The 13,839-nt window shown below is 37.1% G+C and overlaps 2 protein-coding genes across 4 annotated transcripts in view; one reads left to right on the top strand and one right to left on the bottom strand.

Moving 5' to 3' along the window:
• The window catches only part of SYNPO2 (synaptopodin 2), a 95,693-nt gene that overhangs the window by 28,889 nt on the left and 52,965 nt on the right, over positions 1–13,839 (top strand). The window lies entirely within an intron of this gene.
• The window catches only part of SEC24D (SEC24 homolog D, COPII coat complex component), a 121,318-nt gene that overhangs the window by 106,586 nt on the left and 893 nt on the right, over positions 1–13,839 (bottom strand). The window lies entirely within an intron of this gene.

The following is a 13,839-nucleotide window of genomic DNA, read 5'->3' as shown; positions in this document are numbered from 1 at the left end:
CACCCATTATGAGCTCTGGAAAGCAATTCCGTCTTACTAATTTTCCATCAGTGTAAAACAGCTTGTAACTTTGCCTGAACATTAAATTCTAGATTAAAAAAAAAAAAATGTAAAAAACACTTTAAAAACAGAAAGTAATTTAATATTGTTTTTTAAATTGTGGGTTCACTTTCTGTAAGAAGCTAATGTTGCTGTGGGGCTCACCCGAATGTCAAATATCCCTAACTGACTTTAGTACTGCATTTTATATAGTAGCGCAAACCTTTTCACACATAAGCAAGCTAGGACAACCTTAGCTCAGTTTCAAGTAAGCCTGAAATTGCTTTGTTGTTTCTTCAGTTCTCATGTGGAACTAAATGAAACAGAGCAATTTTGAGTTTTGCAAGGAGATTTGTGATAGTCATTCAAACTCAATGTGAATTTCCAAGCATATAAGCTGTTTACATGAACATATACACGGAAGGCAAAATTTAAGTTTCCACGGCCATGCTTGGGACTTTAAAATGTGAAGCTATAAAAGCTACACACTTAAGAGTTCATAATTAAATGGACAAGTATCATATCTACCTTTCTTTCTAAATGTCTGTAAAGACAAAGCTACTAGGATTAATTTCTCATAATATTTGATTTCTTAAACATTAGCATTAGTTATGTTTCTAGAACAAGTCTCGTTGTACAGGCTATACAATGGCAACTGTAGAATATACCTACAACAGTATGCATGCATGCACTGTGGGAATGTAAATAAGCAATCAACAAAACATGGAGTGATATGCTGTGCATAAAAAAATTATTGCAAGTTTGTTTATTCAGGTCTTTTGGGGCTGAATCTACAACCCCGGAATACTGATACCTATCTAGCTTCTCAGTCAGAAGTAGCATATGACATGCACTAACGATAGTCATAAGCCAGCAGAGCGCTCAAGCACCGAATTTGTATAAATATACAAGTATTAATTAACACATAGGCTATCTGCTTACAATTAGATTCATGGTGATATAGTTGGCTGAACTACAGCACATATAACTGTCAGCCAGCAAACAATTACGTTCCTGCGAAAACAGTGAAATATAAAATGGAGCCAACAGAAGTAAAAATTTCTTTATATGGATTCTATTGCCACAAAACTGAACGATTTCACATGAGCATATGAGACCCTACAACTTAATGCCAGAGGTATTTGTTATACCGGTCCAAAGAGCACATCCTCTCAGCATCTAAAACACAGGGCTCTTTTTTTTCACTTTTGCAAGAGAATCATAACTTGAGTTCTAAATTTAATCTGCTAAAGTGATTTCAAGTGTTAAAACTTCTGTATATACTAGAGAAAGAACGGGACAGAATAAAAACTACACAAGCCTCACAAAGACCACTGGGGAAACACTGTGACAACAGTGACAACAATCGAAAAGTAGGTTTCGGCAGTTAAATTCCGGACTCAGTCAGGTACAGATGCTTTGTTACCACTGCCATGAGTTTAGCTTTCCATTCACAGGATTTAGAAATGCAGATGAGGAAAAAATAAACTGTAAAGAATCACAATGGCTATTTCACATAGACTGTTCATCAATACAATAGCAGGAATGTTGTATCATCTCTCTCTAATGTTCAGAGATGAATTCCTGTACAGAGCTCAATGTCACAAAACAATTTATTTAGCAGAGTGTTCAACTTAAAATAACATCATCTTCTTTTCTATTTCACTTTCAATTTACAGTTTAAGATTAAATTCAGTTTCTCCTGCCCTTCTGAACCCAGTTCTGGAGTCTAAATTGGTTAGCTACATTTTCCATGTCCCACAGAACTTGCTCTTCTGGCTTACTATTCACCCAGACAGGTTCTAAACACCAAGTCTTCAAGTCCCTTGCAGTTTTGCCTGCACAAGCATCCAAGGAAAAAATCAGTGACTTAGAAAGGAAGTGCTGAGGCAGCCAGAGATGAATGAACATGCAGAATTACAAAACTCTTCTTGTCTAGGAGCTAACTGGGGTCTAGAAAGGAAATTTATAATAGGGGTTACAGTTAGAGCTGGGTGTTGACGCTCCTTTCCACCTGGCACAAGCGCTGAAGCAGATGATTGCACGGCATTACTACTTTCTGTGTGGGAACTACAGTCTTTCTTTTGTCCATACAGTATAGGATCAAGGCCTGGGTCACCTTACTCCTTCCTATCTCCAGCAAAGGGACAATGATGTTGCTGCCCTTTCTGGACTCAGAAAAAGCCTACTTTTACCAGGACTAGGAGACAGTAAACAACTACTAAATTTAGGGTCTCTCTAAAGCAGAAGAGCTCTGCACCCACAGCTATTTCAGCATGACTATGCCAGTGGATATCTTCAAGATTTTCTCTGTAGCCTAGTGGCACCTTCAGTGAGGTGGTCAAACTATGATGCTGAAATAACGTTTTTCAAAATATAGTGACATCTATATTGGGGTTTCCTAGTGTACTTACCTCAAGAAGGAAACATGCATTTTTTTGTTTTTTCTTCCCAGTAATCTTATCCAAAATACTTAAGCCAGCAATGTTTTTTGTGTAGACTTAGTCCAAGTTAGAATAAATCAACTACCTAGAGATTCTGTGCTGAGACCTGGTAGCCATTTTCTCCCATCTTCTAGACCACAGACGTGATTGGGTTTTTGTTTCTAGGAGACATAGGTTAAAATAACAGACAGATATCACGTTGAATATGCAAATAGATAACAAGGTATCTTGGGAATGAACGTACCTACATAAAAGATAAACATGGAAAAAGAGGAAAATAAAGATGAGTGAAGGACTTTCTAGCAGAAGGAGAATCTAGTGAGTAGGTAAAAATGATATAATGACGCTAAAATGGTATGAGTTGATAAACTTAGCCTTGCACAGGGAGCTGTGGTTCACCATCAAAGAAAAAAAAGACAGATAAAAAAACCTGAGTCTTGTTAAACTTTAAAAGTGTACTGTAAACGTAAAGCATTAAAAATTATTACCTTAACCTTATACACGTATCACTTTCTACAGAGCTCAGCTAGTGATTTTACATCAAAGAGAGCTAGAATCAGGCCTGCTGTCTGGCAGCCTGGTGTCTGAGTTCCTTGTGGATTTACATGAGTGCTACAGATCTGGGCTGGTATGGTCTGGTTGCCAATCATAAGTTTATCTTTTACAGTAGTGATGATGGAAACTCAAAGGTCTGGAGCTTGAGCTGAAGCTCAGAAGTCCGTTGCACACACAAGCTGTTGAGCACTGCTGAGGTTATAAATCTGGACTGCTGAGGTTATAAATCTGGACAATCCTTTCAGAGGATCTCACAGCACTGCTGTTTCTAACGCTGAGTGCCAAAACAGCAGAGTTACATATCAAAATGCGAGCAACAAGTAATGTTAACTACAATTGTTTTAGCATAGAAAATTATCAGAATGGGAGTTCATACAAAAGTATAGAAAGAAGAGTTTGTAGTCTCTAAATGGAATGTGAAACTGCTGTATACAGGGCAGATGCTGTTCCCATTTAGCCATTGCAAGCCTTTCCCCATATTGCACGTCTATTTTATCTGGAGAGGAAAAAAAAAAAAAGATGCAACAGAAAACCACTAGTGAGCTAATGAGGACTTTTGTACACAATGACTTTAAAGTTTTCCAACTTGCTTTACTCCTTGACATGATTTACAGATTCACCTCCTGCTGTTTAGCTTTAGTGCACCACAAGGAACAAGGCTTTCAAACAAACTGAATCCCATTTGTTTGTGGCATATTTAGATGACAGTTTCCTGGGGATCTTCTTTCTCCTTTTCAATTTCCCATTTCACTAAACATTGTCCAAGTACTACTGAGATGCACTCAGTACAATTTTCCTACTATCAGAATAGATTTCTTTTCTCAGTTTGCACAACTATTTTCAACTTTTTGTGGAGAATATTAAACAGTGAGTCTCACTCTCTCACAGCACAATATGAGTAATTCTGATTGGCATTAGTATCTATTTTTATAGCCAGCTTTGGAAGAATCAGCACTGAGTCAGGTCCAATTATAAGCAGATTTGTTGGAAGCATTTTCTTTTCAGCAACAACTACAGTAATCTGGAAATGTGTATGAGTGTCCATGAATTTATGTTTTTCTATACTCTGGAGAGGAACTCTCCCTAATAGCTTTAAGCAGTGATAAGCAGGCAAAAAAAGTCAATAAATATCTTTATCTTCAGAGTAAGTCACCTATTCAAGACTAGGGAGATCCCAGTGTGTTCCCTGATAACAGAATTACAAAGGACAGGTAGCGGTGCTAAGATCATTCACTTTAATTATAGAATATTAAAGTATGTATTCAATATCTACTCTGAGTACCTTAAGAACACATCACAAAAGAAGGTATCTGAGGGCAAAATACTGTCTAAGGAAAAAATAACTAACTACACCATCAAATATAAACAACAATCCAACCTATGTGAAACAGTCAATATAGGTTCACTTGAAAGGTTGTATCTCCATTCTTGTGGAAAAAGGAAGAATCGGAAAAAATTATCTGTTAAATCTGTTTCATTCAGAGATTCCAGGATGTGAAGAAATCCATATTAATAACATCCTTTGTGAAAAAAAAAACAAACCAAAACCAAACAGGCCATCAGGCACATGGGATTGAAGTGACTGTAAGTTTATCTTTTAGGATAATACTCTCCAAAAACTTTTTGAACATTTCTTGCTTGGCTTTTGTACAGTAAGTATGCTGTGAGATTTCAGGCTGACCTTTAGCTTTTGGAAATGCTGAAGTCTGCGCTTGCAGAACAAGCCTGCACATTTCGGCTAAACAGAAGGAAAACCAGTGAGGAATGTTTTGTTATGGGGTTGATTAATTTCTTTTAAACAAATGAAATACTGCTGATTCACCAAAATATAGCTAGAGATGTCTTAAATGGAAAGTAGGGAAATGTTTGATCTGCTGAGCAAAATAAGTAAAGGGACATTTTTCTATAGATGGTTGACAGCGGTTGCCATTACATAGATGCAAGTGAAAAGACACTTCTTTTGCCCTGCCTTTTCTTGAGTTTCTGCACTGCGTATATCTTCCACAGCCAATGCCTTTTCCAGCTGCATGTCAAATCCAGCTTATTATCCTTTACATACTAATACTCTGACATGAATTTCTGATGAGGGAATGGGGTAGGAATTCTCATTTACTTATTGGATACAATCTGTTGTGGAGGAAAACATAACTTGCAAGGAAACTGTCCGTAGGATCATCATGATGGTTGCCAAGCTCCTTGCTGGAACTGCACTTGCAACTTGTCTCAGGCTGTACTGAGAGATAGGAAGGGGTAATACCTGCCTTTTGCCCTTCTTTGATCATCTCCTTATCTGCAGAAAAGGCTGTGGGATGTGTGCCAATTTCTGAATCAATATTCATCTAATCTAAGGAAAAAAAAAACCCCACAACTAACAGTCATTTCGATATGAGTAAGCAAGCCCAATCCTCTTTTGAGTTCTCACAAGTCTACTCAAAACTCTGCTAAAATTAGAATGTTGTCCTTTTTAATTCATCACAACCCCAGTAGTTTAGGCTGAGACAATGCCAGGGGTTTTTGGACCCAATTTTCCCAGTAGGCTGTTTTAAGGGACTTTCATACTGGGAAATATAATGAATGTCTTGTTTATTCTCATATCTGGCTTGGGACAGCACAGTTCCAAAAGAAATACAAGAGTTATTTGTTTAGGTTAAGATATAGCCCTGCTCTAAGATGTCATCTCATTTCTGATTTGTCCCATAAATTTAGCTCACTCAGAACCAGATGCTTCTTATTCAGAGTGATTAATTGTAAGAAAACTACTTAATATCTGTGTTTAAGGTTTCTTACTTCATTTCATTTGTGTGTGAAAACAAACAAGAATGAGGTGCAAAGAGCAAATGTTATTCCAGAAGAAAATTAAATAATTTTTCAGTTCATAAACTGAAAAACTCACTCTCAGCAGTTCTAAGCACAATACAGTAGGGTAGCCAAAACTGGCTTGAACTTCTCATATTTTGTTTGAACATTATTGAAGTAATTTATATTTAATACTTTGAATGCATCTGCATACCAACTTATACTACATTTGATGAAGGGGGTGACTGCCTTCATGACAAGTCTCATAACTTACATTTGCTTCAGCAAGGCCAGGGTACATGTGTGTTGCATGTAGGGATGGGTTGAAAAAAAAATGAGATGCCATTATCCTCAAGTTCTCCCACATTTCCCACAGAAATAAAGAATGAAGCTAGCACTCTTTCTTAGGCCTGTAAAATTTTCCTCCATGATGGAAAATCATCTGTAGAAGGAACTCCAGCTACAGCTGTGCTATGAAATGCAGAATTAGAGAGGGTACCTGCAACCTCTTTAGACAGAATTTGTGTCTTGCGATACACAGAGTTCGAGGTGGGAATAATTTTCTGAGCTCAAGTTGAACAACAGGGTGTGGAAAGAAGAGCTCAAAAATGTCAGCTAAATAAATTTGCCTAGAATTTGGGTTAAAAGCAACCCCTTCTTCCTCCTCCCATGTGGCAGAGTAAAAATAGGTACTGAAAAATCACTGAGTAATTGTCATTTTGTAAGCAAGGGGAGCCTTGGCAAGAAACAAAGTTATTTGCAGAAAGTCAGGTGGCTGGTATGGTTCATCATGAATTTTGAGTTACAGAAAAATGAGAAGCAGGTGTATAGAAGAAAGAAGTCTGAGAGCCTTGAACCTGATGGAGAACATTAACAACAACAGTCAGAAATAGCGAGCTCCGGTGCCTTGTGTGCATTCAACTTAGTTGACGATTTCCTCATTTTCCTCAGAATGTGAATTTGAGCAGATGAGCCTTATGAAGGCTATGCAATCCATACAGCATAGCATGCTTTCAGGTACTTCCTCTTTTTGTAATGTACTATAAGGCAAGGAATAATTCAGGATAATCACAGAGCAAGAGGATTCTCTGGTAAGAACAGATAACTAGGGTCTTCTGGAGGTTGTATCACTGAATGCAAAGCTACTAGCCTGCCCAGAGGGAGAAAAGAAATTGCCTACAAAGGCAACAACAAAAAAAATGCTGTCAGAATTGGCCAGGAAACTAAATTTTCATTCTGCTACTTTTTTGGAGTGTACCTTCAAGTGTTAGTAGCTTCACTTATTATTCATCTTTTGAAACTGCTGCAGTCTTTGTAATGACAACTGACATAATTAAGCCAACTTTACCTAAGGTAAGCAGCCAACTAAGATTGACTTCTACTCTGTTTATTATAAGAGATCCTGAGAAGACATTTTAATAACAAATATCCAGCTGGACTACAAGCAAATGTTGAAAGATGGTGTGGTGCCTTATAAGAATACATCTTGCAGGTAGCAAATTCTCCCCCTCCCTTGTTATATGCTATGCTTCTTCTAAATACATAGATTGTTACCTTCCCCTAACAGGATTTTAAGGAAAACCCAGACAATACAGCTGGATGAAGCTTAAAACTCTACATTAGGCAAAACTGAAGGGAAAGAATTTAACATATCGTGGTCCACATGTATCTCTGTATACTTGAAAACAGCACCTAACATTCCCAAACTTATTCTTCAGAGCTGAAGGCATAGTTTATACGTACACAACGGCTACCTACAAGCATCACTAGCCTTTTAGAAAAATCTCATGCCATTTTGGTACTTGACAGTCTAAATAGGAAGCCAGTGCTGTTGTTGTGACACATTGCTTCTCAGAGCAAGTCTAGATGCAATAATTGGTCAAATGAGTAGAGAGGAGTGCTAAATGAAATAGTTAATAACCTTTCATTATCCTTGCCAGGAAGCATTTTGGTTTCTTCTTACACCTCACTGCATAAATACAGTAACAAGAAGAGACTTCCAAAAAGTTTTTCTGTGTGTGACACTTCTCAATACTGCGGTCTTCATCTGTTCTTTTAGTGTGCAGGGCCTCTTCAACAGAGATGACTCAATGCTGAAGCATTCTCCAAATGCAAGGTGAACAAGCATCTGCAGAGGATTAGGCTGACATCAAAAATCACTCCAGAATCTCTATATTAGATATGAACTTGGGTCAGGAAAGAAATAAACCATTTGTTCATTGAATCATTCTGCCGCTTAGCTCACCTTAGCCATACTTTAGAAGGTAATTACATTCCCAACAGCAAAAGTGATCTGAATTCAATTTTGCCAGATGAGTCTAGATGAAAGGTACTAATAAAGGCATTGGGAGCTATAGGAGTCTTATTTTTCATAACCAGACCTTGTTTTAGTCACTAACAGGCTTCTTAATGCAAGTGAAGTACTCTTTCCAAGATGATTGCAGAATCCTCTCTAACACAGAACACAGCTTCCTGCACTGACCCAGAAAGAATGGCAGAGATCATGTAACACCATCTCTTCTGTGGCTGCTGCCCTCTTCTCTAAAATTAGTCCGGACCTTATGAACTCTAAGGAGCTCTGTGCTAAGTTATTCTAGAAAGGAATGAATTTATCTTCTACCTCAGACACAGAGGTAAAGCGGTCCTACTTTGGCTGTTGTTTTCAAGGATTCATGTTACAGTCACTCTTTCTCTCAAAGATGAAACAAGGCTGTATTTAGAGTACAATTCAGCACGTTTGCATGGGCTTTTTCAGTTACTGTGGCAACTACAGATCCGGTAAGGTCCTGCAGACTGACCTCCTGGCTGTTCTTACTGCTTTCCCATAGGGTTCTTTAGATGGTTGCTAGCACTGATCATGGGTGTGTGGGGCTGCTTGCACCTTGAGGGATTACATACTCCACTGATTTGAGCCGAAACCACCCTATATCTACCAACTACGCTTAAGACCTCTTGCAGTTGGACTTTGTCAAAACCTCAGTCATCATGAATTAGGACTTGTAGCCAGAGTAAAAATTCACTCAAGAACCACTGAAAGCCAGCTTCTAGCTTTGAGGATTAAATAAGCCTAGGTGATTCCTGATAGAAATTTGCTTAAACTCTTTAAAATTCTCCAGCAAAGGAGTTTCCAGGACACCTAATTTAGTGAGGTCTTTCATCATCTCAGAAATACTGAATATGTAAGCTTAAATTTTTTTTTGCTGTAAAGTTGATTTCTTGTTGGTTTTAGCCTACAAACAAGAACAAGCAATTGTACTGCCTTCTTTAGAATGGTTTCCTGCTATGAAGAGGTTAAGTTCTCCCTCCCATCTCTACAGTGTTTTGTTTTGGTTTTTTTCCAAAAGAGGAAGACAGAATACACTAAATTCCTCCACAACTTCCTCATAGGTCATCCTTTCTAACTCTTTTAGCTGATCTAGTTTGGACCCTTTCCAATTTGCCCACATCTTTCTGAACTTGACAAAGTACTCACAGCACCAAATAAAGATGAATAACTACCTCCCATGTTCTACAGATTGAGCTATCCTATTAATATGGCCCAGGATCATGTTTCCCTCTTGCCTTAAGGAAAAAAAACCCAACAAACAACAAAAAACCTTAGCACCTTCCTCCCACCTCAGTCTTCCCTTACTGAGTCTAGAAACACACTAAAAGTCCTCCAGAACATTTGCAGCTGAACTGGTGTCAGCAAGACACTTCTTGGTTTTATAAATTCTTTTTCTCCTTCTCAAGTGGAGCAGTTTGCATTATTCTAGTGAATTATATCATCTCACTTATATCTTCCAGATTTGAATGTGACTCTCTTATAATGCCAACAGTCACACCCAGTGGGTTCTCATTAGCCAATTATATGTGTATACTCTTGCTTCACTGAATGATGAAAAAAGTCATAGAAGGGGATCCATGACAGAAGCCTGTAATACTGTTTGAATGTAGAATGTTTTTTTTTTTTTTTTTTAAAGAAATCATAGCATTTTCTAAAGGAACTAACCTTGCAAAGTGCAGCCAAACAATGACAAATGCCTTGAAAGGCTCGTAAGAAAAATCCTTCCTTGATGTCTTTGAGCACAACATTAATAGTTTTCTAATCAAAGACGGAATCTTGTTGCAATAAAGTGTGGTATGCTTTGTGTAAGGAAATACAGAAACTCACAGGAGATCTGTCATTAATGATAATAGCCAATTTTCAACCCCATGGGGATTTTTCTCTGCCTAGAGAGATTTGGTGAAAATCCTTATGTCCCCACATCAAGTAACATGTGAGAATACAGAGAATCATATGAAAATACTGTATCAGAATGGACTTAGTGAGGATAAACAAAGGAAAAAAAAAAATTCCCTATCTCAGCTAGATCAAACTTCTGATTCTTATTGTTAGTCTAAGACTAAAAATCATATTAAGTGAAAATGGTACTGACTGAATAAGTTGCAATACTTTTAATGTGCCATACAAATGTGCTATACCTCCATCAGAAATTATTTTAGGATGGCTTTTAATATAGTAGCTTGAATATTTCATATCAAAATCTTCCTCTTGGGAAAAATGAGTTTTATATTCAGTTTTGGGGAGAATGTCTGTATTTTCATGAGGAAAAGTCCCAAACTGGGTTTTTTTGTTGTTTTTTTTTGGGGGGGGGTGTGTGTTATGTTTTGATTGATTTGGTTTTGATTTTGGTTTTTTGGGTTTGTTTTGTTTTAACCCACCCTCACCGTAACTGAGCAGCTTTTAGCGTTCCTATTTCAATTCTGTCAAAAAATATTCAGATATGAAAAATTACAAAAAAGCCACCCAGAACTGTAACTGCAGATAATACATTTTTGTGTCCTCACACAACCTTCCCTGAGTTTTAATTTTTGGCTTATCTCCTTTTCTTTTTCCCTCTGTCTTGTTTCTCTGTTTCCTTTTGAAACTTATCAAGACAACAACTAAAAATTCACAGGAGAGTTTTAAACTACATATGCAGGGTAGCAAACAGTACTCTGGTCTGCAAGTAACAGTTAGAAAATAATCACAGTTTGCCTAATTGTGCCTGTATTGGGTCTATTAAGTAAAAAAATAAATCATGATACCTACACAGATTTGTAATTTATTTGGGTGTGCCCTACATTTCCAATAGAGAATGACTTAGAAGTGTGATTGTAAGGAAAGAGAATAATAATTTTCCTATGATAAGATCTTTTTTGGTTTTTGTGTAGTGGATTCACTGCCCTCTACTGCTTGAGATGAGAGATAAGCCATTAGGGAAAAACTTCTCTCAACAAGCCAACTCTAACATAACTATTTTCTTATCACAGGCTTTCCAAGTCAGGTTATTTCACCTGCTTCTTCAGGGGAATTAAATTTTGTACTAGTAGTAAAGCCTTCTATTAAAATAACACGCAATTAGAGTGAGGTCTTTGTTACTATCTCATTAAAGTAAAATGCTTGAACTACATTATACCACTTTGTACAAAGGGCACAGTATGTGTGTACACCCAAGCAAAAGGAGTAAAAAAAAAAAAAAAGCAGTAATTATCAACAGATTGAAACATGCAGAGTCTTGTATCTTCACTAATGTTTAATTTCAGACTTAATAGTAAATGAACATCTAGTCAATACATTCATTTGATGAAACACGGGTGTGTACTTAAAGTAAGAGGTAGTAATTTTGACTATAAAGGTACCTAGACAACTAATCAGATGTTGACAACTGAAATCAAGACTTCCACCTGAAGTCTTGCCTATATAGTACAATGGAAAGTACATGCTACAGCTCTGGACAAGATCTTCAAAGCCCACTAAAATAGTGTAATATCTCATCATACTATAAGGTAAAATAACTTGAGGTTGAATGGCAACATTGAATTCCACCACCCTACTTTTAATAAATGAACTAGCTTGTTCAAATTGATATTTGGGCCTTCTGGTGGCAATCAACATGATGTATAGATCCAGATTTTAAAAGTGCAAGCAGCTTTTGAACTATGTTTAGTACATAGGGGGATTTTCAGCACAGCATAGACTGTAGTGAAAAAAATGTGACTTGGATATAAATATCTAATGTATTTAAGAAGTAATGGCATAAGGTAATGGTACTTAGGTCACCGAGTTCAGCTCATGAGAAGTATAACAACAGGAACAAGACTAGTAACAAGGTGAAAATGGCAAGTATATTTTTATCTCAGGATAGCAGCTGGTGACAATATCATCACACCTATTCCAATAGCATAATTTCACATTGCAAATATGCAAATCCCAATTCAACAGCTTGTTGAGCTCTTCTCACTCTGTTCCAAGATATACAAGCAGTGTCACACCACAGCTTAAGTCTTGTGGGAATCACAGTAACTTGCCAAGAAAAACTGGTGAGGAAGAGAGGCAGCTAACACCAGCCAATTAATAATCCTCTGGAAGTACCCTACACTGAAGGTTGGTTTTATGCATTTTTTGTAAAAATAGATTTCATTTTAAGCAACTATCATACGCTGTGTTCTGTAAGAGTCATCACTTGATGCTGCTTCTTAAGCAGCCATGTTCAGACTGTATTGGGAAAACCACCTTTACTCACTCACACTGAACACTGCCCATTCCCTGCTGAGTAGCAATCAGACTTTCCTCTCTCTCCGGATATTGTTTTTACTGCCTTAGTAAAATGCACGGCCTCTTCCCTAGACATTACTCTCTGTCTTAGCTGTACGTGTGGCTGGTGAATGACAGTTTCAGCTATTTTCATCATCACTATCAGCTACTTCAACTACTTTCTATTTTGGCACAAGACCTCCTGAAGAGCTCAGTTAAGATGAGTTATTGTCCTCCCATCAGTTATAGCATATATGCAGCTTGCATCCAGACCTCTAACATAGAAATCTATATACTGACACTTTAAAAAAAAAATTTACTATCATACACAGTGACTCTAGTGTGGCCAAAGCCACCTTGGCCATGATCACACACAACCATTATAACCTTGGTGCTCCTAAAGACATATAGAGAAAACTTCCCCCCAAGGATTGTGCCACACAGACACACAGCTATTTCTGCTGACACACTACTGAATGGTTTCGAACACAGTTCTCTGAATAAAAAATACCTTCCTCCGTATAAGGAAATTCTGATGCCCTGTCCAAACATTTAGTATTTGCATTGCTGAACATGAAAGTGAACTCAGTAAAATCTCAGAACAATATATCCTCTGTGCGTACAGTTCTGATGTACGTTTTTTTCTTTAAAGGAAGATGACCACCATATTAAAAAGAAAATAATGGTTAGCATATTTAAAAAATAAAAAACCAAACAACCAAACAACCTGATAAAGTTAGAGATAGTAGACAGTACAATTTTAATAGTGTCAGCTATGGTTTTATATGCATGCTTTACAGTAATCCTATATAATTTTAATCATTTTTCCCTATCACAGGAAAGCAAGAATATTGAGGTGAAAGGCAAACAAATTCCCACATTTACCTGTTGTTCATTCTATATGATATTTACATATATAGTTTTACTGTCAAACACATATGATCCCATCCAAACACACATTACCAAAAGGAAGTCATTTAAGATCATATTGAAATCAGACACAGGGGGGGAGGGAATAATCCAGAATACAAACCCCAAAATGCCCTTTCTGTCTTCTTCAAGATATTTCCATACTATTCAAGAAATTACCAGAAATCTTTATTTAGTCTGAGACAAGGATTTTGAAAGGGTGAATATATGAAAAGTGAAAGGGAGTAGTTACAGTCTGGTTGTATCAAGACCAGTATTCTTGAGTATAAGATGCTTGAGAAACACACTTGTAACTCTGGCCTGTAGTTTTCCTTGATACAGGGGCTAGCTAATTCAGAGTGGCTGTGAAAAGTTTTGAGCTTCACCTTTCTGATCAATATGATATACACAGCTCCTACGGGGGACTGTATATTGACAACAACCCTTTTTTTTTTTTTATGCTCACCTGCCCATATTATATTTTTCCCACCATTCTAGTATCTTAAATATCGCAATATTGAATAAATAATAAAAGAA

The sequence above is a fragment of the Athene cunicularia genome, assembly GCF_003259725.1.
Source record: "Athene cunicularia isolate RWA chromosome 4 unlocalized genomic scaffold, athCun1 chr4_part2, whole genome shotgun sequence".
Lineage (NCBI taxonomy): Eukaryota > Metazoa > Chordata > Aves > Strigiformes > Strigidae > Athene > Athene cunicularia.
This window is presented reverse-complemented; position numbering and strand designations above follow the sequence as displayed.